Genomic DNA, 24,620 nt, shown 5'->3' on the forward strand with positions numbered 1-24,620 from the left:
CGGCGTTGCAGGCACTAAGTGAATACTGCGAACGTACTCTGTGCTTAGTGCCTGCATGACGGTGCTTCACTCTGCTGTTGGAATTTTTCCCGCGATGTATTTTACTACCAGCGCTGCGCTGAGACCTGAATCTTTTCCCGCCTTTATCTCTTGTTTGGTGAATGGATCAGGCTTGTCACGGCTGAGCATCTAATGCATCTGACAACCGTCGGAGAGAGTGTCGATTATTTGGTTTTCAAATCACAATGAAGTATCAGCCAGTGTTTTAAAACACCAAAGTGCAGCACTGATTTCGTTAAAACAGGGCACGTGCTCACTTTTTACTCCTTTCTGTCTAGATGGTAGTAAAACCCTGTCTTCATTTGTGCTTGCAACGTGACAGCCTCGAGGAAATCAGCCGGCAGTGCCATCATTTGAGCTCCATCGCGCAGATTAGGAAGGACCTGTTTGGTGATGCTGTGTCAGTAACCTTATACACATGCAACTGTTTCTTTTATCTATCGGATGTGTCCCTGTGTGGCTCTCACAGTGATTTCAAACATTTAACTATTCTCTGATGTATATCGAAGTGATGCATGTATTATTAAGATAGGAGAATCTCTGCAATGTTTTCGTGTGATGATGCAAAATTTCAACCCCCAACCACACTTGATTATCCCCTCGTGCAGATAAGAGAAAGCCTGTTTGCAAGATGCAGTCCAGGAGCTTCGGTAAGCGAGTGACTGATGTGCCCCTGTGTGGCTCTCACATTAAGGTGAAACATTTAACTCCACTCTGGTGTATATTGAAGTGATGCAGGTATTACCAAGACAGAAACATCTGTAATTCCACTGAGAATGACATCGTGTGCATCTATGTTTTTAGTTCCCTTATTCACTTGCCCATCTAGTTGGCATCCTTGCAAGAAAAATGATTTTGGGAACACCTAGCGAGCTCATCACTGCCGCCCACATCAGAGCAACTTGCTCATCATCGAGTCTATTGTGAACAAGGCACGGGGCCATAACAATTTTTGCTCCAACATTTGGTTTCTGCTTGACACTGTCGCCATCAAACTGTTTGCAGTTTTAATGTCTGTCAAACCCGTTGACTACCTCGTCCATGGCTATTAACATTATTTCCTGGTCGTTTTCTCTTTGTATTGGTATGTGCTCTGGATACAATAAAGAATAACGCAGCGACTCAAAAGTGTGCCCCCTTTTCATACTTAGCACTAGCATTGATGGCTCATTGCTGCAGCCGTATGTCCCTTGCAATGTGGGTTCAGTGTTGCGGTTACTCATATCAGCTTTGAGTTCTCTTAAGCGGGCTCTAAGAAAATGAACTCCTTAACACTTCTACAGCTTTAGAGGATTTAATGATAACACTAAACTCAGACTTCAAAGGCGTAAAATATTCTTGGCACCGATTTAAGAATTAAAAAAGAGTCGTCTAAAACAATTCACCAAAATTTCTACAAAAGAAGTTTTCAAGCCAACAACAAGCATAGCTTTAGCAAAGATGATAGAGGATTAGTAAAGTGAAGGAGAGTTAGCTCCACTGGTACCTTTCTTTATAGCCATAAATGTCCCCTGCATTCCAGAGTGGTATGACGGCTCCCAGCGATGAAAACGTTTAAAAGAGACTGACCATTTTCTCATATATGGCCATTAACTTGGACAAAACCTATTTTATATGTCGAGCTTTTCTTTCCCCGACAATTTTTAGACTTCCATTGTCTCTTTTTGTGTTTCATGGGCTTCCTCATCTTATCGCTGCTTCTCCACCTGCTTCTGTCGTCACACGCGCAGTCTGGGCATCTCTGAGTCTCCATTCTGCGTTCGACATGACATGCGTTTTACGGTGGTCGTTGAAGGCATCAAAACGCTGCACGCAAGCCTAAGCAGCGTGCTCGTTAAAATGATTCAGTGCAGGGGCAGAATCATCACGCGATGAAATTCATTGCGCGTCCGAACTTCCGCACGCGGAAAAAATGGCGGACGATGTAGCGTGGTTAGACCAAATGCGGTTACGGTTCGAGGCTCGGTTTTCAAGGTGAAGCAGGCATCAGACAAAGATCTGTGAAACCAAATTTAACGTCCGCAGTAAGGGTATGCCGTGTTCAGGGAATACTCATTTATGCGTAATTGGTTGTTCTCGGTTAGACGTCCATACATCGCTGGGAGCCCTCATATCACTCCTGTATTGCAAGGAACATTTATGGCCATAAAGAAAAGTGACAGGGAAGCAAACAATCCTTGGCTTTGTATACTTGTGGACAGGAGCCGATGGTAAAGTACGACACAGTAAAATGGGCAATGTGTCGTAAGCGACTATGAGCTAGGAAGAGAGGATGAGAATTACACTAGGCGACATTAAAAGACAAAACCTGGATGGTGTTGTGATCAGGGCCCAGCCAGCGGAGACAGGCGAGCCGGGCTGGCGCCATCGGACTACTCTGATCAAAGGCCTTGTTTTTCGGAGAAAACGCAAGGAAACGCTGGCCTGGGGGCGGCTTCTGGCGACGGCGTCGGCGTGAACAAATGCTCCAATCCCCTTCGCCGGTAATGCTGCATGTGGCACTGGTGCCGAACTGCGCTCTCCTGTGCACTAGCAGAAGAGACAGCGAGCGGCGGCGGCGGCGGCGGCGGCGGCGCCAACCCATCGCCCGCTTTCCCCTGTTCAACCTGACAAAGCGGCGGTGGACACGCCTGATTTGTCCCTTCCTCCCACCTGATGAGGTCACCGGTGTTAACCGTCAGCACTCGCGTCTCCCACGATCAGGATCGCCGCACAGCAGCGAACGACCCTCTGGGCCTGGTCGGGCCGCGGCAAACCAAACAGCTCGCGACTACCAGGCGCCAAGTTCCTCCTTGCCAGTGTTTGTGTCTGTGCGGCGTGCGCGGTCACGTGGTGAGGGCGGAGCCTAAGAAGAAGCTAAACGCCCATTGGACACTCGAGCAGAGTTCGAATTCCCTAGCTGGGGCCTGGGGAACATGAACGGTATTTAAGCCGCAAACTGTTTTGTGTCGAGGGCTTCTTTCCTGACATTTGGTCTCTGTTAATATTGTAAATAATGTAAATAAACTTCAAGTTTACTGACCCTCCTCAAGACTTCCCTCCGTAGTCTGCCCCCTTCGTCCTCATGCGGTGAAGACCCTAGTCCAGATCCGCCAAACACATCAATGGGTACATAGAATCGACAGGAAGCACGCTGCTGGATGTTTGTGACCGGTATGATTTAGTTGCATGTAACAGTTCCGACAAGTGTGAGTGACTCCAAACATAAGAGGCACGGAATCTGCAATCTACGATGATTATGTACTCCTGTCACGTAGAATGTACAACAGGCTAGTGGTAATGAATGCAGATGAACATGGCTGCTAAAATCTAGGTCATGACCCCAAACGTATCAAGCTAATTTCCAGATTAGAAACCAATGTAGGAACTAGGGGATATTACCAATCAGACGGGATGTTTTACTCAGAAGAGCAACTGGAGACAGCAGCAAAACACATCGTGAAAGTAATTGCTGAGGGTAATAACAGAATGAACGTATACAAAATTAACTTGATTACTAGAGGCCCCGCCACGGTGGCCCAGTGGTTACGGCACTCCGCTGCTGACCCGGAAGACGCGGGTTTGATTTCGGCCGCGGCGGCCGAATTTCGAAGAAGGCAAAATTCTAGAGGCCCGGGTACTGTGCAATGTCAGTTCCCGTTAAAAACCCCACGTTGTCAAAATTTCCGGAACACTTCACTACGGCGTCCCTTACAGCCTGAGTTGGTTTGGGACGTTAAACCCCAATAAATCAATAAACCAAACCGATTACTAGAGATAGATCAGGATAAGGGAGGAAGCAGAAAGCAGGAGAAACCTGTCACTGCAATTGTTTCGACTGGACAAAGAGTGCGAAAGGGTAGAGAAGAAAGTTGCTAGTAGTACGTCGACAGGACCAGATGGTATTATTATCTTCCTGAAGATGCTAGGAGCAAAACCGAAGCAGACATTAAGAGAGGTAGTGAGTCCCCGACGGATGATAATTAATCAGAATTAACATGATATTGTCACAAATAGTACCGGAATCAAAAGGGCTGGACACAGGCCGCAAGCAAAGAAGCAGAGTCCCAGCTGCGAGAGCACGCCAGTGTGAGTTCTTCGCCCTCTAGACGCCGCCTGGGAACACCTGGCGGCATGATTCCTCCTCACCCAAAAAAAGAAAGGAAAAACGTGGGCGCACTTTGAGCGAACAGGAGGAATAAGCAAGCGAACAAACGGCCACGTGGTGCCGCTCAACGGCTGCAGGCTAAAATAAAAAGAAAACGCGTCAGAGGCGACGTTTGTTACTCGTGAAGTAAGGCTTCATGCGCCGTACGTGCACGACCTCAGGCTGAGGTCGACGGCGCGAACTCGGCAGAGTGCCATCGGGGAGGACAGTGCGGCGCAGCACTCTGTACGGTCCAAAGTAGCGGCTCAGGAGCTTCTACCGGTCTGGGCGACGTACTGGGGTCCATACCCACACTTCGTCGTCGGGGTGGTACTCTACGTGTCGATGTCGTTGGTTGTAGCATTGTGCATCCGTGGCCTGCTGCCGTCGGATGTGCATACGGGCCAGTTGCCGGGTTCCTCTGCGTTCCGGGTAAACTCCTCGGCGTCTGACGTGAGCGCCTGGTCGTCAGGGGCGCACGGAAGCAAGGCATCGAGCATTGTTTGTACGTCACGACCGTAGACGAGGCGAAACGGCGTAAAGCGAGTCGTTTCCTGAATCGCCGTGTTATAGGCAAACGTCACGTATAAGAGGATGTCATCCCAGGTCTTGTGCTTTACGTCGACGTACATTGCGAGCATGTCTGCTAATGTTTTGTTTAGGCGCTCCGTGAGCCCGTTTGACTGCGGGTGGTATGCAGCAGTGTTGCGGTGGGGCGTGTGACTCAGCTGGAACACCTCGGGCATGAGCTGCGCTGTAAACGCAGTGCCTCTATCGGTGATTACGGAGGACGGGGCACCGTGTCGTAAAACTATGTGGTGTATGAAGAAATGTGCAATTTCAGAGGATGTACTGCGCGGCCCCGCCTTGGTTTCCGCATAGAGCGTCAAATAATCAGACACAACTATAATCCACTTATTGCCAGAAGATACAGGGAATGGGCCCAGAAGATCAATGCCGACTTGGTCAAAAGGTGTGCGAGGCGGTTTAATTGGATGGAGCAAACCTGCAGCCTTTGGCGGTGGCGACTTACGACGCTGGCACTCACAGCAACCTCTGACTTAGCGGTGGATGGTCACGGCAAGTTTAGGGCAATAATAGGCCTGACGCACTCGAGCCAGCGTGCGTGCAAATGGCCAGAGGTGCGCTCATCATGACACGCGGAAAGGATGACGCCGCGGAGGTCTGATGGCACGACTAGGAGGTAGGCCCGGTCATCGTTACGTGAGTTTTTCTTGTACAGTACGCCATTGCGAATGCAAAAAGAGGACAAGTGGCGGGAAAAGGGTCGAGGTACATTGGAAGCATGGCACTCTAGGTGATCCACGACAGACCGCAGGTCGGCGTCAGCAGGCGGCCTTACCAGCAAGTCCGAACTGCTGATCACGCCTAGGAAACGATTGTCATCCTCTGTGCTGTCATGAGCTTGCTCGACGGGTGCGCGCGAGAGCGTGTCGGCATCTTCGTGTTTACGTCTGGACTTAAAGAACAATTGTATAATCAAATTCCTGAAGGCGAAAGCTCCAGCGTGCTAGGCCGCCTGATGGGTCGCAGAGATTGGTCAGCCAGCACAAGGAATGGTGGTCTGCGACGACTTTGAAATGGCGATCGTAGATATAAGGCCGAAATTTCATGGTGGCCCAGATGACAGCGATGCACTTCTTTTCTGAGGTGGAGTAGTTGATTTCGGTGCGCGAGAGTGCGACTCGCATACACGATCACACGTTCCACGCCTTCTTGATGTTGAACGAGGACGGCACCAAGCCCAATATTGCTAAGGTCGGTGTGCATCTCGGTAGCAGCCTCCCCATTAAAGTGAGCAAGCACAGGGGTAGTGTGCAGCCGTCGTCGCAGCTCTGTGAAAGCATCCTGTTGCGCGGCAGCCCAGACGGTGTATATTCACGCGTTAAACGGGTCAGGGGTTCAGCGATCTTGGAGAAGTCTGCGATAAAACGGCGGTAGTAGGCACATAAGTTCAAGAAGCGCTTGAGTGCTTTCTGTGCAGTAGGACGGGGAATATCGGCTACGCCGGCAGTTATCTCGGGATCGGGACTTAAGCCGTCGGTGCTCACAACATGGCCGAGAAACTTGAGCTCTTTGGAGCCAAAGTGGCACTTCTCGGGTTCAAGTTTCAAGTCGGCCAACCGCAGGGCATCCAGCATGGTCCGCAGGCGTTCAAGGTGTTGGTCGAAGATTTCTAAAAACACCACCACGTCATCTAGGCAAACTAAACAGGTTTGACATTTGAGGCCAGCCAGGACAGTGTCCATCATGCGCTGAAACGTCGCCGGCGCTGAGGAAAGGCCGAAGGGCCACACCTTAAATTCCTATAGGTCTTTGCGTGTGATGAAGGCAGTTTTTTCGCGGTCACGTTCAACCTCAATCTGCCAATATCCGCTCTTTGGGTCGATCGGCGGAAAATACTTGGCGCGGCGAAGTCTGCCGTCTGAGGGCCGTTTCACATGCTGCGACTAGAACGAAAATAGTCGGCCTAGTCGGTGACGCCGCAGTGCGATTTTCGCACAGTGCTTTCACATGCAACGCGTACCCAGCGAATTCGGTCGGAGGGACACGCAAGGTTGCTCGATGTTCGCATAGGCAACCCACGATTAAACCCGACAGAAACACTGCACGGAATGTGTTGATGATGTAATGACCAGCTTGTTTTTAGATGCAAGGCAATATTTCGTATGTTTTGATTAGAATAAACAGTTTTGCTTACGCCGCGGGAACAGCTCCCACGTGACCCCACGCCGAGACGGCGCGTGACGTCACGTCACGTGCGAGTTGTTGCCGCGGCAGGTCTCGACGCACGTGCGCTCTCGCTCGCGCGCCTGGAGACCGGTCGTGGCCGCGGCAGCTGCTCCCGCGTGACGTCACGTCACGTGCCGACTCGGCGCTGCCCATTGGTCAGTCGCAGAGCGACCACACCGACGCTGCGACTGGATTCCAACCGGACGGAACTTGGTCGCAGGCCGTCTCCGGCTAGACCGACGGCCCTCCCCAGTCGCAGACCGACCGAATTCGCAGCGTCGCAGGCGAGAATCGCATGCATGTGAAACGGCCCTGAGTCGTCGATGCGAGGCAACGGGTAGACGTCCATTTTCGTTATGGCGTTCAGCTCACGGCAATCAACGCCAAACCGCAATGTCCCATCCTTCTTTACCACAACAAGAGGCGACGACCACAGGCTTTTAGAAGGCTGAATAATACCGTCTGTAAGCATCTTCACCTACTTTTGGATGGTTTGGATGGCGTCGCGTTCCTTCGGTGAAATGCGGTACGGCTGCTGTCGTATAGGGCAGAAAGGTGGAGGCTAGAAAAGAGGGTTCAGCTTAATTTAAGGACAACGCAGCGAGCTATAGAAAGAAAAATGATAGGTGTAACATTAAGAGATCGGAAAAGGGCGGAGTGGGTGAGGGAACAAACGCGGGTTAATGATATCCTAGTCAAAATCAAGAGGAAGAAATGGGCTTGGGCAGGGCATGTAATGGCGAAGGCAAGATAACCGCTGGTCGTTAACGGTAACGGAGTGGATTCCAAAAGAAGGCAAACATAGAGCAGGGGACGGCAGAACGTTAGGTGGGCCGATGAGTTTAAGACGTTGCGGCGTACAGTGGCCGCAACTGGCAAAGGACAGGGTTCATTGGAGAGACATGGGAAAGGCCTTTGCCCTGCAATGTGTGTAGTCAGGCTGATGATGATGACGATCATCATCGGAAGTGATGATCCGATGCTTCGTGACCGCCGTTTGCTGCACTTTCCAGGAGGATGCGAAGAAGGTTTTGTATTGGAGCAGTAGGGCGCGTAGGTCGCGCTCTTGAGTCGCTGATAGCCTGGAGCTAAAGTCGATGCGATCCAGGGACGTGTCCGGATGTACCATGGCCTGAGACGCAAAGCACATATTAACATCTGCCACTTGGTCGGCCCACGCAATGGCAGTAGCTCGGAAAAGGCGACGAGGTTCGTTCGTAAAATTAGTAAACGGGAGCTCCAACCGACCGTTATGGAGGTGGACAAGGCTTCGGGCCGAGCAAATGCCGTGTGTTAGCAGAAAGGAGAGGTTGCCCTCGGCGACTGCAGGTCCTTCAAGTAGCCCATCATCGCATTCGACGCTTGCAAAAACACTGGCGCGCGGCGTGATCAAAACTCTCAGTGGAAATACGTAGGGCGGAGCTGCGTTGGCGAACGTCGGAGGTGTCGTGAGCTTTCGCTGTAGAAAACGTAGCGGTTCTGTTCCGCACGTCGATAATGGCACCATTCTCACGGAGAAAATCTACGCTCAAAATCAGGTCACGAGAACAGTCGCGGAGCACCAGGCAGCTCACTATGAACGTCGAGTCGATCTGAACCCTAGCCGTGCACTGTCCAAGCGGAGTATATATATATATATATATATATATAAGCCCCCCCCCCCCCCCCCCCCCTCCGTCCGGATGTGCACGCCAGAGCAGGGAGTCGTAGCTTTATTTAGAAGCGCTGCCAATTTGCCACTAATAATTGAATAGTCCGCTCCTGTGTCCACCAACGCGGTAATGCCGTGACCGTCGAGAAGCACGGGTATGCTCAGCTAGAATCGGTCCTTTACTTCACCCGTTGTCGACGTCGTCAAAGCTCTATTATCGGAAGTCGGCGTCGTCAGGGGGTCCTTATAGCGTTGATATCCAGTGACCATGCCACCGGAGATCGCTGTTTTCAGTTTTCACGGCGAGGGCTGCGCGAGCGGTCCGCCGTCGCTCGCGAGAATTTCTGCTGATTCCGTGAAAATGATGATCCGCGAGGTGACGGTGATCGGGGCTGACGCGCGCCATGGATAACAAAAGTTGCTGGTTCACGCACTCTTCAATCTCAGGGGGCCTTTGGCCAAATCGGGGTCTTGGAGCATCGGACGAAAAACCCTGCAGGCCAAGCTCAGGATATGGGCACCGGCGGAACAGGTGACCGGGCTCCCCAAAATTGAAACACAAACGCCGTCGGTCAGGGCCGCGCCAGACGTCCGCTCTGCGCAGGGATCGTCGATCACTCGGGATGTGCTGTACTGGCTGCACGGAGGGTAGAGGGACTTCGTGAGGGGTTTGAAGACATGCCGCTTGATTTGGGGCAGGGCGTCATAGAGCGTCAGCATATGTCGGGCGGCAGTAGTCTGTCTGGAGGGGCGGTGGAAATGCCGCTCAATTTGGGGCAGGGCGTCGCCGAGCTTCAGCGTACATTGGGCGGTAGTAGTCGGTCTGGATGGACTGTGGTTCGCCACGTAGTAACGGAGGCCTGATAGCTTGCTTCACCTCTTTGCGGATAACGCCCATAAGGGAGCTGGCCGTTGGCTGCGACGTGCCACAGATCTCTAGCTCTTCACGGAGGGCAGCGCGGATCATGTCAAGGAGGAAGTCGGTATTGCTGTTGAACGACGGGAGAGACCCCGCAACAGAAGCAGCAAGGACCGGCCGGTCGTATGCGGTGGAACCCTGCCGGAGGACCTGCTCCATCGTGACACCCTCTGCTAGAAACTCGGTAACAGTGCTTGGGGAGCTGCGCATGAGGCCGGCGAAAAGCTGTTCTTTAATGCTACGCATTAGGTGGCGCAGCCTTTTGGCTTCCGACATGGCTGGGTCAGTGCGTCGGTCTTCGACGTACATCGTAACCGTTTCGTTGCCGGATTGCAGGGCGCGTTCATCTCGCTCCCGACGATCAGCGCTGACGTACGCGGCGAGCAGTTGACGTCAGAGCTCATGCCATGATAAAAAGAGTGTCCGCACGGTTTTCGTACCACGTCCGAGCACCGTCCTTCAAACTGAAGAAAACGTTCCTCAGCTTGGCGGCGTCATCCCATTGGTTAAATGCGGCGACACGTTCAAACTGGAGGAGCCAATCTTCCACGTCCTCCAGCTGAGTCCCGTGAAAGGACTTTGGTAGCTGTAGGTTCTGGACGGTGTAGTACGCTGCACCTTGCATGACTGGTCGAGGGGCAGGCGCCGAGGTAGTCAAATGGCCTGAGCTCAGAAGGCAGCCGGCGAGGCGCCGAGGTAGTCTCCGATAGCCCATGCTCAGGGGACAGTCCCAGATTTCGGCGACTGACCCAATGCACTGGCTTGCCGACAGGGAGAAGTCTGAGGTCCTCGGTGTTAGGAGGGCTGTGCGACATCATCCAGAAGTAGAGTCCCAGCTGCGAGAGCACGCGAGTCTCTCACTTCTTCGTCCTCTAGGCGCCGCCCGGGGACACCTGGCGGCAATATATAAGGATCGAGGACAAAGCTGACGAAGAACTGCTGTTTCATAACACTGACGTCAGGGGTTTACATGCAGGGTGGTTTGCATGAGAGAGAGTAGTTGTTGATTGTGTTGTGCCTTTAGTGAAGTAGGACTGCTTTGTTTTTTGTCATTTCTGGTAAAATGACTTTTCGTCCCAAAATACATACACAAGATCACAAGTGTGCAAATGAGAGTCCCATAGTCAGACTGTACTGGGACCCTCGATAGATCAATAATACAAGAAATAAAGAAATCATATTCAGCAGATAATTACAATATTTATAAAATCAGAATTAAATGCTTCAGCCCAAAATCAGTCCTAAAAGCACAATAGCGCAAGTAATATACATAAAAAGAGAATAAAGCATCAGCATTCCAACAAATATGCCTTGAGCTTATTCTTAATGCAGGCAAGGAATTGCCATAGACAACAATGGGATTGTTTGCAGTCGCATACGAGATCAGAATTTTCTCCATAGGAGTGGACAATTGCATTTGCAATGTACGCAACAAAATTTTGCAGTAGTTCTAAGGGCATCAGCCACACTCATTATGACGCCACACAAGATTAATGAAAAGGTGTTGAATTGCTCGGCTACTGCGCTTTTTGACATCGAAACAGGAATAGCCATCTCCGGCTTTGACCAGAGCGGCAACGCCACCGCCACTTGTAGAGCCGCACCTAGGCAGGGATAGCATTTCGAAGCGAGGATAGCATTTGGGTGTGCGCCATCAGAGTAGACAGCTATGCTCAGCTCTTCTATGCATGCCACGTGGAGTAACTTTGTTTTCTCCCTTGTCTCACTAACCTGCCCTAGAAGTGTTTTGTACAGCGGAGAGAGGCGCTCAATAATGGTGCTGAATAACGAAGACAATAAGGGAGTAATTACTCATTGACATCCTCCCGAGCGCAGCCATACGGCTAGAGAGGAAAGCTATACATCTTTCTCAGAAACTTCGTAGTTGAAGAAAAATTCGTCCTGGTCCGGGGTTCGAACCCGGGACCACCGATTCACCGGAGCAGTCGCTCTACCAATTGAGCTAACCGGGACGGCAAGCTTATGGAAGGGCGAGAGCCAATTGATCAATAACTCGAAGTGGGAACTGTGTTGGTCAAATGTTTAGGGGAATCCCTCATGGTGGAGTCATCATCATCATCATCATCATCATCCTGACTACACCCACTGCAGGGCAAAGGTCTCTCCCCTGTCTCTCCAATTAACCCTGTCCTTTGTCAGTTGCCGCCACTGTATGCCCTCAAACTTCTTAATCTAATCCGCCCACCTAACTTTCTGCCGTCCCCTGCTACGTTTGCTTTCTCTTGGAATCCACTCCGTTACCCTTAAGGACCAGCAGTTATCTTGCCTTCACATTAAATGACCTGCCCAAGCCCATTTCTTCCTCTTGATTTCACCTAAGATGTCATTAACCCGCGTTTGTTCCCTCACCCACTCCGCCCACTCCATGGTGGAGTAGATTTGTAATAAGAGAGTAATTACTCATTGACATCCACCCGAGCGCAGCCATACGGCTACAAAGGAAAACAGTCGCTCTACCAATTGAGCTAACCACCCTCGCTTATTACTCCCTTATTATAAATCTACTCCAGCATGGCGGATTCCCCTAAACATTTCAACAACACAGTTCCCACTTCGAGTTACTGACCAATTCGCTCTCGCCCTTCCATAAGCTTGCGTCCCGGTTAGCTCAATTGGTAGAGTGACTGCTCCAGTGAAGCGGTGGTCTCGGGTTCGAACCCCGGACCAGGACGAATTTTTCTTTAACTACGAAGTTTCTGAGAAAGCTGTATAGCTTTCCTTTGTAGCCGTATGGCTGCGCTCGGGTGGATGTCAATGAGTAATTACTCCCTTATTACAAATCTACACCATGAGGGATTCCCTAAACACTCGGCCAATAATGAAGATAGAACCACTGTCCCAATTCCAAAACATAATACTGGTGGATTTTTATGGCGCAATGACATGTCTGGCCAAAGAGCGGCATGGCGCCAGGTATTTGCTTCTACTCAATGTGGGGTCAAAGACTGATTTCGCAAGCATTTCACCATTTCAAATGAGTCGAGCACCGGACAAGGGTAAAGTTTGTACCCATTGTATCACCGATGTGTATCCGGTAGCACTGGGGATCGAGCCCCGCACCTCCGGCATGCGAGGCCGATGCGCAGACTAGGGGACAGCTGCTGTCCATATTAAGAACAGATGTATTTAGCCCTTATTTCTTAGCTGCTCTCAGGACACGGTTCCGGACCGTCAAAGAATAAATCAAAGAATCGAACTTGAGGATTTTATTTCTTCTTGGAAGGCGGTGAACAACTCCCATATTTGGTTTCGTTTGGTTTGATGGGGTTTAACGTCCCAAAGCGACTCAGGCTATGAGAGACGCCGTAATGGAGGGCTCCGGAAATTTCGACCACCTGGGTTCTTTAATGTGCATTGACATCGCACAGTACAGGGGTCTCTAATTTCATAGAAGAGCCAAGGGTTTTTATTGTGTGGAAGATCTTGTGCTAAGGGATTCACAAAAACAAATCCAAAACTTGGAATTCCTTTCATTCCAAGTTTTTCTTCGGACTGTACTGCAGGAGATTCACCTCGCTCCTCATAGTTTTACAGCAGCAAGCTCTGTTGGGCTAACATCTCACTCACGCATCAAACGCGTGAAATAGCACTGTCTTCGTGCTTGAGAATAGATGAAAAGAGAGGCTGGAAGCCAGAAATGAATCCTCGTTCGCAATCCCGAATTCGTGCGAGCTGTTCTGCCATTGCGGCATTTTTTTTTTCATTTAACACTCTCTTGAACAGCGCATACCATCAGGCACAGAGAGAAATACTTGTGCACACGGTAAGCGCGTGAACCTGAAACAGAGGTCTGGTCTCTGCAGAGCGAGAGCGGTCTTCCTATCACGACCATTCTTAAGTTCGATTCCGGCAGCGGCGTTGGAATTCCGATGGAGGCGAAAGTCAACAGGCCCGAGTTCTGCGCAATGTCAGGTGGTCCAAATTTCCCGAGCCTTTCATTACGGCGTCCGTCAGCCTTAGTCGCTTTGGGATGTTAAACCCTCATTAACTAGAAACCAAACTTCCCGCGAGTTGCAGAGTAGGACCTCTGGGTTCGCAATTTGGCGTCTAAAAAGCCCACGCTACCAGCCGGGCAAGGTAATGATGAAACATTCAAACTAGCGTTGCTGTATCAGCGGTCACGTAATACATTGCAATACTGCTAACAGTGACGATATATTGCTATATGGGGACAGTTATTATATTATAATTAGTGTTCTGTTTTATGTGGTCATTCCTCTGTAGATTCACATTCTAATCATCAACATATAAAAGTAATCGCACTGCTCTTTCTTTCTAATGCTTTCTAACAGTATCCGCACACCATACCTCCGTTATTCACGAGTTCTTACCGTCCGGATTTTGGTCAGTTTCTCAAATTCGCACTCCCTCCTGCCTGTTCTGTTGAAACTTGTTAATTTTACCGCCCCAACAGATGTACTAATGGCCACAGATTGGGTAAGTAGCTCGTTAGTTATACTTGCAATCTCCTGCAAAAGAATAAAAAAAGTTTACGCGTTTACAGAAGCATTACATACCATAGCGTTAAACGCGATGTCAAGTGGATGACCACAGGACGCCATGATGACAGCATTAAAATAGTTCACTGCCTGTGAGCGCAGCCCTAATGAATCCCGCACCTATGCCTATTTCGTCGTCTGCTCCGAAAGAATATCTTGAAAAAGGGACGTCGGCCACACCATGCAAATAGTCGAAGTAAAGCTGGGACCTAATTTCTTTTTATTACATTTTTATTTGTCTACTGCGCATAAGTTATCACTGCTTGGGGTATTTTTTTTTTCTCTAGCCTCCTGAGTGCCGAGATGGATTTAATTCACATCACTTTACTACGCTTTCAGAGTCGGGTTGCAGGAATAGAAAGGTGAAAAGTGAGATTTTTTCAAGAGCAATGATGGTTTCAGCTCTGCATGATGTCCAATATATTGGACACTAGGACTCTAGCCGTACTTTTTGGTCCAGTGGGAATGCAACAAATTATTTTAGATATAGATGTGAAACTGAAGAAAGAGTACTTGGTAGTCACCATTGAATTGGCCGTACTAAAATTAGGTGGGACAGCAGTTTTTTTGTCATTCGGTCGAAAACTGATTTTGGGGTTGGTCCAACTAAATTTACAGGTCACCACTGATTTGGCCATACTCATTTAGCTTGGACAGGAACTTTTGTCAAATTCGGTTGAAGTCAAATTTCGGGTGTCCGGTGGGCCATATTTTGTGGGTGGCCCACCAAAATTTTGAGATCACTATTGAGTTTCGCATCCCAAAATTAGGTTGCACACCAATTTTGGTGACATTCGAACAAAGTGAAATTTTTGATGGCACCTGGGCCAAGTCGTGTGGGTGGCCCACATAAATTCGGAGGTCACCATTGAAGGACCGTCATCGTCGTTGGTTTGGTCCGTGGCTTTGTCCTCGGGTGGCACAGTGAAGTTTGAATTGAGAATAATATCATCGTCGCTATCCAATACGTCAATGTCCGATGTGTTTCCTCGTGCAATTCTTGCAAAACCGCTTCGGCAGTCTCATCAGAAGCGCGAGGCTTTCTATTTTAGAAAAAATACGTGATTTCATCCCATCGAACGCTGCCATTATTGAAGTGTATTGACAGGAAAGAAAGAATTTAAAGGTGCACAGCTGACACCACCAATTATCCAATGTACTGTACAACCGGGTTTGGTGTAGATGAATGCTTTGGTGTAGGAGTACTGGCTTAATATTGGACAACTTATAGACTGATCTAGGTGGGCTAGAGTTATTTTATTAGTGCCTTTTTCTGCTGTTCAATGTTGTTGTGTTTATCTAAGTATTTACGAGCAGCGACCTAACCCAAGCACAGCTCGGGCCACTTCTATCTTGGAATACTTATTCCGCGGGGCGTCCGCGGGGATATGTCCGAAGCATAAAGGCTCACTTTAATGCAAGATATGAAAGCCTCGTACTGGGGAGAACTAAGATTTCGCACCCAGAATTCTTTGCCTGGTCCCAGCCGTCATGGAGCTCCCGTCGCTGAGGCTGAAAAATGCTGTCACCAAATGTCACCGGAGATTGGTTGCAAGCGAATCTATGTGCCAAGTTGACATGCAGACGTTTTTCATTCGTGGAATGGAGAACACTACCAAATTCCTCACTAAAAGAAGCCTATATATATAGCAGGCGAGGGAATTCTTTACTTTGAGCGGCGCGGGTCCGTCTCTCTGCCGGCCCAAGCAACACGATTCAGTCAATGCACCCATCTCCCTCGCTATAGGTACCATCCCATCCCACTAGTACACAAAATCCGCGTGCTAGGACTGGTTCTCCACTCCCACGGTGCGCACGGAGAAGTCATAAAGACACTTCAAACACACGCTCAACACACCACTCGACTGATTCGCCGCATAGCGAACCGCAGGGCTGGCCTACGCGAGCGAAACACGACTCGCCTCACCCAGGCTTACATCATAAGCCGCACAACATATGCCCTTCCATACTTACCCCTCAAACAGAAGGAGAGAGACCGGGTTAATGCGCTCCTACGTAGTTGCACGAGAACAGCTCTACGTCTTCCCCCCAGCACATCCAACGACCGACTCCTCAAACTCGGTGTACACAACACCTTTGAGGAGCTGAAAGAAGCTACCTTTATGGCACAACTATCCCGTCTATCCAGCTCAGAGGCTGGTCGTGCTTTGTTGTCCCAGTTGAGCCTGACCCCAATTACAGAGCCTACCGAGGGGGTCCCCCTTTCTGCTACCCTCCGCTCTAACCTCAACGTAACCCCCATCCCCAAGAACATGCACCCTGAGCGAGACAGGGAACGCAGAGTAGCAAGGGCTCGGGTCCTTCACAAACAGTATAGCGAGGACCATGAGGTGGTCTACGTGGACGCAGCGGAATATACGGCAGGCTCCCGTATGGCCCTGGCGGTAGCCGACTGTTACGCTCGACTCCTTCCGCTAAAGCGCCGAAGCATCGGAGCGGCTCCTTGGTGCTGTATGTGTTAAAGACGGGGAAACGCCAGGCAACAAAGAATCTCCAGACATCTGGAAACTGTCAATAGACAGGACTTTGGAGAGGCGTCGGCGTGGCGGCCCCGGCACCCCGAAAGCAGGGAGCGGCGTCAACAAGGGGACCCCCTGGTGGTTTATGGGGGGACATCCGCTGCACGGGAACGGTCTTCGGCTCAACTCCCATTAGCGGTGCCAAACCCAAACGCAACGCAACGGCATGGTGTGTCGGCGGCTGTTTTGTGTTGTTTGTGGCCAGCGCGTGTGCTGGCGTGCTCGCGCCTCGGTAACGGCTTCCGGTCTTCCTGGAACCTTTCGGAGCAAGTGCGACGCCGGCCCTCCGTCCCCGCGGCTCGCTGTGAAGTGCAGGTGTCAGACTTGTGTTTCGGCTGACGAATGGCTCGACCTTAACGGCTTGTCATCGTTGCTGCGAGGGATCGGCCGGACAGCATCTTCGAGGAAGTGGCGAGGGTGAACTGGGGGCCGTCCTTGTGGGCGGAACACTACAAATGGACACGTGACCCAATTCGCAGTGATTGGACGCATTTTTGATTAACCGAATTCCCCAACTAGGGACCTGGGGACAGGACACCCTATTTAAGCCGCTGTTCGGCATGGAAAGAGGGCTTTTTTCTTCAACCTTGTAACCTTGTCTACCTACTTTCCTTCTTGTCTCACCTTTAATCATGTATTAAACCTTTATATTTTACCTGTTACCTTGTCTGGGAAGTTCGTTCTATGTGCCGGCAGAGAGATGGAAATTATGGTTATGGTAGGGAACCCAACTCCGACAATAATGCAAAGCTTCTAACCTCCAGCTCAATCATTACCAATTCGACCACAGAGGCAGAAGAGGCAGCCATCGCGCTTGCTCTCATTTCTACATCTGCCACAAAAATTATCTCCGATTCCAAATCTGCAATTTTAAATTATGCGAAGGGCTACATATCCAGCACCGCTGCTCGTTTACTACGTTTCTGGCAGCCCCGGCGCCTCATCACCCTCATCTGGACGCCAGCACATGCTGGCCTCCCAGGCAACGAGGAGGCTCATTCCCTAGCCCGAGGTCTCACATTCCGGGCAGGAGTCGAGCCCCCTCTACGAGCCTCGGAGCGCCTGCTCTCCTTCCGTGATATTCTCTCGTACTACCGAGACAAACGAAGGGAATACGCACCCCCAGCTCCATCCCTCACCTTCCCTCACCATCCCTCACCTCAGGCTGCACATTGGCGACAACTACAAACCCGAACTGCTCCATACCCAATACTGCTGCATGCCCGATACCCAGACCAATTCCCGTCATCATGCAAACTTTGCGGCAAACCAGGAGACTTCTTACACACCCTCCTCACATGCCCCACCTTCCCTCATCCCCCATCACCAACCGCGGCGGAGTCTTACTGGGAGTCTCTTCTGACCAGCTCGTCCGCTCAAGACCAGCGCCGGATTATCTCCAGCGCTCACAGAAGGCTTGCGCTCCAGGGGCTATCCTTCGCGTTGTAAGGATGCCTCCTCCTCACATTGAGGAGGCATCCAAGTGCCATGTAGGGGGCTTCGCCCCCACGATTTACATCATTGGCAATAAAAGTTTCCACCACCACCACCACCCTTCCCTCTCGGTCACGCACTGCCACACGTGCCGCCAGCTTTTCGCCTTGCGCCTGCTTGGTCTTTCATCTTCGCGAATTTGCGCTTCCTCTAACTTCAGTACATACAGTTGCTGCACCAAAACTGAGGTTTAGAAATTCAGGAGGCTGTTCTATACTGCTCACAACAGAAACGGGCAGAGAAATCCTACTATGAGTCAGATACCCGGCTGACTTACATATAGTCCAGTCTACAACCGACATTCCCTTGTGAAAATAGAGCTCGCATACACGTAGCTTCAATGCCCAAGAACATGGCCACCCACTCGAATGATAGCTAAAGAGGAGCCAGAGTAAATTACATAAGACGAATGACATGGAGGAGCGCAAAGGCAGTCTACGTGGAGGGAGGCCGAAATCCCTCATCACAAGCGAACGCAGCGGTAGCTACCGTAGTAGGACCCAACTACCAAGAATTTTTCAGCCTTTTCATAGAGAACTGCGCTATATTAGAGCCAGAAGTGTCTGGAATAGCCCTGGCCATACTGTACGGGAATGCTACCAACTCTGCGATAGCCCTGGCCATACAGTACGGGAATGCTACCGGCCGATCCTACCACATCGTGACCGATTGGCATGTGGATTGTGGGCCCCGCCCTGCAAGCAGAATTCATAAAAGCTTGCTCCCGATGGCCACGAGCAACCTAGAGTCAAGTGCATCCATCAAACATCAAAGAACTTGGACCCCCGCACACTCATGCTTGGAAGGGAAAGAGGTCGCGGATGGCCTAGCTCAAGGTTAAACAATCCGAGCGGGTCTTGGCTCTATCTCCGCCAACCATTCGCTAACCCAACCAATCTCCAGTCTACAACATTGCCAACAACGTCTCATGCGTCGATTCCCACCAACATCTAAAAAACTTGCCGACGATTACGTTACATCCTAATGCGAAATTTGAGCGCAGCTCATCAGTTCTTTCAGCTTTTCGATAGATTGAGGCGACATTCGAGCAAGATATGGAAGTACAATTAGACAACTTGTTATTTTTCACACATATTCCTTCCTCAAGAAACACTCCACTTACAGTTCTTGATTGTCAATAAGGAAGCTTTGCTGACGGAGAAATAGATGGATATATGCTCGATTTGCTGCACCAATACCTGATTCTCAAACACGAAGTCTGCGCAAGTATTTCGCGAGGTTGTCACAGCTGTGGCAGCCGTCACGAGCGAGAGGAACGGGATGTTCTCCCGCATGAGTGGTAAGAAATTTTCGCTTGTCTATATATCTAGAATAAAGTGACCACCAACCCTGCCACCATGGCAGGTGGCAGCGTTTCTGGCAAATCGTTGTCAATACCAAAGCATGCAGCGCCATCTGTCACTACCGCCACATAGCTTGAAGCATGATTGAGGTGTCCACTGTTCCAAGAGGGCAGTTATGCGCCTTCCCTCTGCTTCAGGTGTCCACCGAGATGTGTGAATACAGACACTGCACATTTCCTTTCCTCAAAAACCAATTTTCAAATTTTAGCCTCTGCTTTCCAAGCCCCCGCTCTACTGGTTTCGCAGCTGTGGGAGACAGATACTGCGCATTTCCTTTTCCAAAAAAATACAGAAGACAAGTAAGTAGAAAACCAGCGAAAATATAAGGAGAAGTACACAGGACAACGCTGGAAACACAACTGAAAATTCTTTACTTCATGAATTGCCAACATCAGAACAGCGCGCACACGTGCGAGAGCAACCACAAACGCTAACAAAAACAACAAACACGAAATAGATTAAGCGATCGAAGAAAGCGTGTGGCAACCTATTTCCCATTCATGAAACTGTACCGCGAACCAAACAAAGCTGTCGCTGACGCATGCAGTTTCTAAATGCTTGATTTTGAAGGCTTCTAAGATTTCTCGTTCTATCTGCGTTTTGCCGCGACCAATGATTCTGACATTATGGAACAAAGGGGTGCAGTCTTTGCAGTGGTTGCAATGTCGTGGCAGATTTGCTGTGTTGCCTGGCTGGAGCGAAGTGCGGTGCTGCCTCATACGGTCGTTGACGCATTGACCCGTTTGACCTATGTACGCCTGGCCACAGGATAGTGGAAGCGAGTAAACAACATCGGATGTGCATTTAGTGAACATGCTCTGGTGCTTGACATTACATTTATTTTTTGTGCTAATTTGAGAGATACGTTAACAAAGCGACCACAGTTTGGTGGGCGCAGAAAAGACAACCTTGACACCGTATTTCATGGCTACCTTCTTAACGTTATGTGACACTTTATGCCGGTATGGAATTACAGCAGGTCTGGATTCTTCACTATGCGTTTCAACTTTTTTGTACTGTGACTTAAACTTACTGGTCAAGGTCTCAGGAATAGAAACGAGGACGTCCTCAGGGTAGCCGGCTGTCCTCAAGCGGTCAAGCTGCCCTAAGAAACTCTTTTGCATATTGTGTGTACAAGACCTGCGCAGAGCATTACCGAGGCAAAGGCTCGCAATGCCTCTCTTCACAAGTTTTGAATGCGAGGAGAAGTAGGGCAGCAGTCTTTTCTTAGTCCGTCTCATGAGTAAAATTCAAGTCAGGACAGGTATCGGTAAAAAAAGCTAAGATGTCATTTGCGGCCGCTTCGACACGGTCACGGGCAGTTAGTTTCAAGAAAATTAAGAAATCGTTCACATACCTAAACACTTTCACTACTCGATCGTCAATGAGCCATGCAACACATTGTCAAAATGGGATAAAAATATGTGGCACAAAATAGGAGCTACACATGAGAGAGAGAGAGAGAGACTCTTTAATGAAGAGCAGAGAATTTAGCCGGCGTTTAAAAATCGCTGGCATGCTACTCTGCGTAGGGAGGGGAATTTGGGAGATAAAGACAGAAGGAGAGCAGAGTGGAAGAGGTAAAAAAAAAACGAAGATAAAATGCGGCCATGAAATGGGTACTAAGGATGCAATGGCGAGAATTTATGTAACCTATGGAGTGATGGAGTGCATAGTCCGTCAAATGGGCTGACGAAGTTCACTGCATGAAGAATGCATGAAGGTGACGTGCAAGTGAGTTTAAAGCTTATCAAGATGTCCAATGTCTTTTAAATATGTGAATAGAAAAGTCATTGCAAGTCTCTGTTGCCTAAGGCAGGCTAAGGGACCTAAAACTTTGTCCATTGTAAGGGGCACTGAGCAGAGCTTCTGCATGCAATGTTCATAGTACGCACGCTCGGTAGTATATGCAGGGCACTCAAGCAAGATATGCTCCACAGTTTCTATCGCGGCACAGTTGTCACAGTGCGGACTGTCCTTTTGTCTAAAACGGTATCGTAAGCCGTTTGTATATGCAGCATTAAGACGAAGTCGATGATAAAGTGTTTCCAGATGTCGAGGAATTCTGGGTGAGAGTCTTGATCTAAGATGTGGGTCGATTGAGTGAAGAAATTGGTACTGATATGTCGGCAAACTCCAAAGCCGATACATTTCTTCGGAAGCAAAAATTTTGGCCACCTGGGACGCATCAGATTTCGTAAAAAAAGTTCTAATGTATCTCCGATGTTGATGGCCGTTACGGGCCGCTTCATCTGCTTTTTCATTAGCCTGAATGCCACAGTGAGCAGGTACCCACTGAAATGTTATGCAGTGGCCTGCGGAAATAGCTAAATGATGTAGATATCCGATGTCCAGGGAAACTGGCTGGTGATTCGTTTTCTTCAGCAGGTTGGCCAGGATCTGGAGAGATGCTTTCGAATCGGTGAAGATAACCCAACGGTCGGCGGTTCGGCGCAGGATGTAAGAAACAGCTTCCTTAATGCCGTGAAGCTCAGCTGTCGTAGAGGATGTCCTCCGCTGCAGCCGGTAAGAAAGGGCATGGCCTGTTGAGGGCACATAAAGACCACATGAAGAGGTTTCTTTAGTAGTTGAACCATCGGTGAAGATATGGGTGTGCTGCCTATATTCCTCCGTTAAGTAGGCGAGAATAGTTTGCAGAAGCGCTGCCTGTGGTATGCGGCTCCTTGCATTCACACCTGGAACAAACTTCTTCACCTTTAGAGGAGAGAGTGTCCATGGAGGAAAGGCCAGAGGTAGTAGTTTCTGTGGCTGATTAATAGTAGGGATGGGCAGGAGCTGCACTGCCTGGCCAAAGCTAGAGTTGCTGTGAGTTAGGAGGACACGATGCAGGAAGTGCTTCTTCCCTTGAAGAACATGGCGGAGATGGGTACGCATAGTTTTCTGGGCGGCAATCACCTCTAGTGGGAGACATCCTGCCTCCGCTACTGTTCCCGATGCAGAGGAACCCTTTGGGAGGCCAAGGCATATTCGCAGGCAGTTGTTCCGTGCGGCAACGAGAGGCTTATTGCTTGATGTAGATAATCTTTGAAACACTGGTAGACAGTAGCGCAAGGTTCCTTCAACGTAGGCTTTTTCAAGCAGAAGCATTGATCGGCAGTTGCTACCCCACCTTGTTCCCGCCATGAACCTAAAAACTTGCGATGCTGCAGTGATCCTCTCGCGGAGTTTTTTGATCTGAGGTGTCCATGACAGATTATAGTCGATTACAACACCCAGGAATCGCTGAGATCGTACATATGGTAGCGATCGTCCCCCTAGGAGCAGCGGATATCGGGTCATCGTTTTTCTTGTAAACGCCATTGCAACACTCTTTTGTGCAATAGCGCAAATGTGCAATAGCGCTCTCTGTAGACGTTGCTGGGTGATATAGCGCGAGCGTGATGCGGTCCAGATGCAGATATCATCAGCATAAATTGTTATACGGACCCCTCGCGGAAGGTTTCTTCTTATGTGTATAAGGGCAATATTGAACAGGAGAGGGCTGAGCACCGCTCCCTGTGGTACGCCCCTCTCTACTGCGTGAAAGCGTGTTGGACCGTTTGGAGCGGTCATAAAAATTTGCCGTTCTTTCAAATAATGCCCAATCCATTTGTATAGCTTTCCTCCAAGGCCAAGACTGGCAAAGGCGGCGAGTATTGCATGGTGAAAGATAGAGTCAAAGGCGGCCTTGATGTCTAGGAAAACGGCTGTCGGGATGTACCCAGCATGAAGGTACTCCTCAATTGATGAGACGAGGGAGATGATATTGTCAGTCGCAGACCTGTTTTGACGGAACCCGTTCATTTCTTGGGGGAACTCATTTTGGCTTTCTAGGAACCAAGTTATGCGTTTGCAGATCATGCGCTCCATGAGCTTACCTACGCAGCTCAGTAGGGCAATGGGCCGGAATGATGCGTAGCTTGTTGGCTGCTTACAGCGTTTCAAAACAGGCACAATTTTCGCCAGCTTCCATTCCGTGGGGACCTCACCAGTCATCCAGGAAGAATTGTAATACTCCAGGAGTCGAAGACGGGAGGTGTGGGGTAGCTTTGCAATGGCTTCATAGGTCACCTCATCATGACCCGGAGACGTGTGTCTATTTGTCTCCGCGATAGCTGTGGATAGTTCTTCCATTGTGAAAGGCAGGTCTAACGCTGGCACTGCCGCCTTTGGAATGCCTGATTGACCATTTGCGGAGAGTGTCGAATGCCCTGACCCTGCCGACAGTAGCCTGCAGTATTCTTCTGAGACTTCTTTTATAGATTTTTGTTCGTGAAGGGAGAGTGCAGCGAAGGGGTGGATTTGTTGAGGTGGCGTGCGCATACCTCTAACTATCTGCCAAATATTGGTTACTGGTTGGCGCACATCCAGCGTAGAACAAAAGTCACGCCACTTTTGCCGACTGAGTTTATCCATATTGCGTCGAATGTGACGTTGTGCCCGTCGGCATGCACGTAGGTCATCGAGGCTTTTTGTGCGCAGAGCTTTCCTTTCAGCTCGCCGGCGTATAGCGCAGAGCCTTTGAAATGTGTCATCATTTGAAGGTAGGCTATCATTTTTAGTTGTAATTTGTGTACTCGCTCTCAGGCAATACGCCATTGTTGATGCTAATTCCTCATTGCGAGTTGCCGCAGTAATTCCTCTGCTTACAGCGCCCTTGTATGCGTCCCAGTCTGTAGATTTTGTAAGGAATTTCTTTGGGTTCCTCTGCGCATGGAAAGCCGATATGAGGATTGCTACACAATCAAGCTACACATGAGCCAACCGGAACGCCCTGCTTCTGTATGTACCTGTTGTTTTCATGATCTACCACCGTGGAAGAAAGGTAGCAAGTCATAAGTTCTAAAAAGGAATTCACCGATATGCCCGAGCTGTTCTGGAAGGCCACCGCACCTCGGTTGTCGATGAGATCCCGCACTGTAAATAACAACTCTTTTTGGGGAACTGAATAGAAGAGGTCTTCAATGTCTACGGAAAAAGCGGAATTGGCATTCACTCTAGTAGGGCATAAGTCGTCCACGACGTCCATCAAGGTCCGACGCTAAAGGGGTCGTCAGGTGCGAAGGGGTTTAATGATCGCTTCAAAAACTGGCCCACTATTTTCTGCCAAGAACTGTCGTCTGTGACAATGGCCCTAACAGGCTAGCCAGATTTATGCGTTTTTGTTGCGAAAAACACTAAGCACATCGGTA

At 49.7% G+C, this 24,620-nt stretch overlaps 1 pseudogene; it reads right to left on the bottom strand.

The window, feature by feature from the left end:
• The window catches only part of LOC149334821 (uncharacterized), a 14,161-nt pseudogene extending 5,300 nt beyond the window's left edge, over window positions 1-8,861 (bottom strand).
• Between the last annotated feature and the right edge of the window lie 15,759 nt (window positions 8,862-24,620).

Source organism: Amblyomma mixtum, chromosome 7 (assembly GCF_055824585.1).
Source record: "Amblyomma mixtum isolate Tamu chromosome 7, ASM5582458v1, whole genome shotgun sequence".
Lineage (NCBI taxonomy): Eukaryota > Metazoa > Arthropoda > Arachnida > Ixodida > Ixodidae > Amblyomma > Amblyomma mixtum.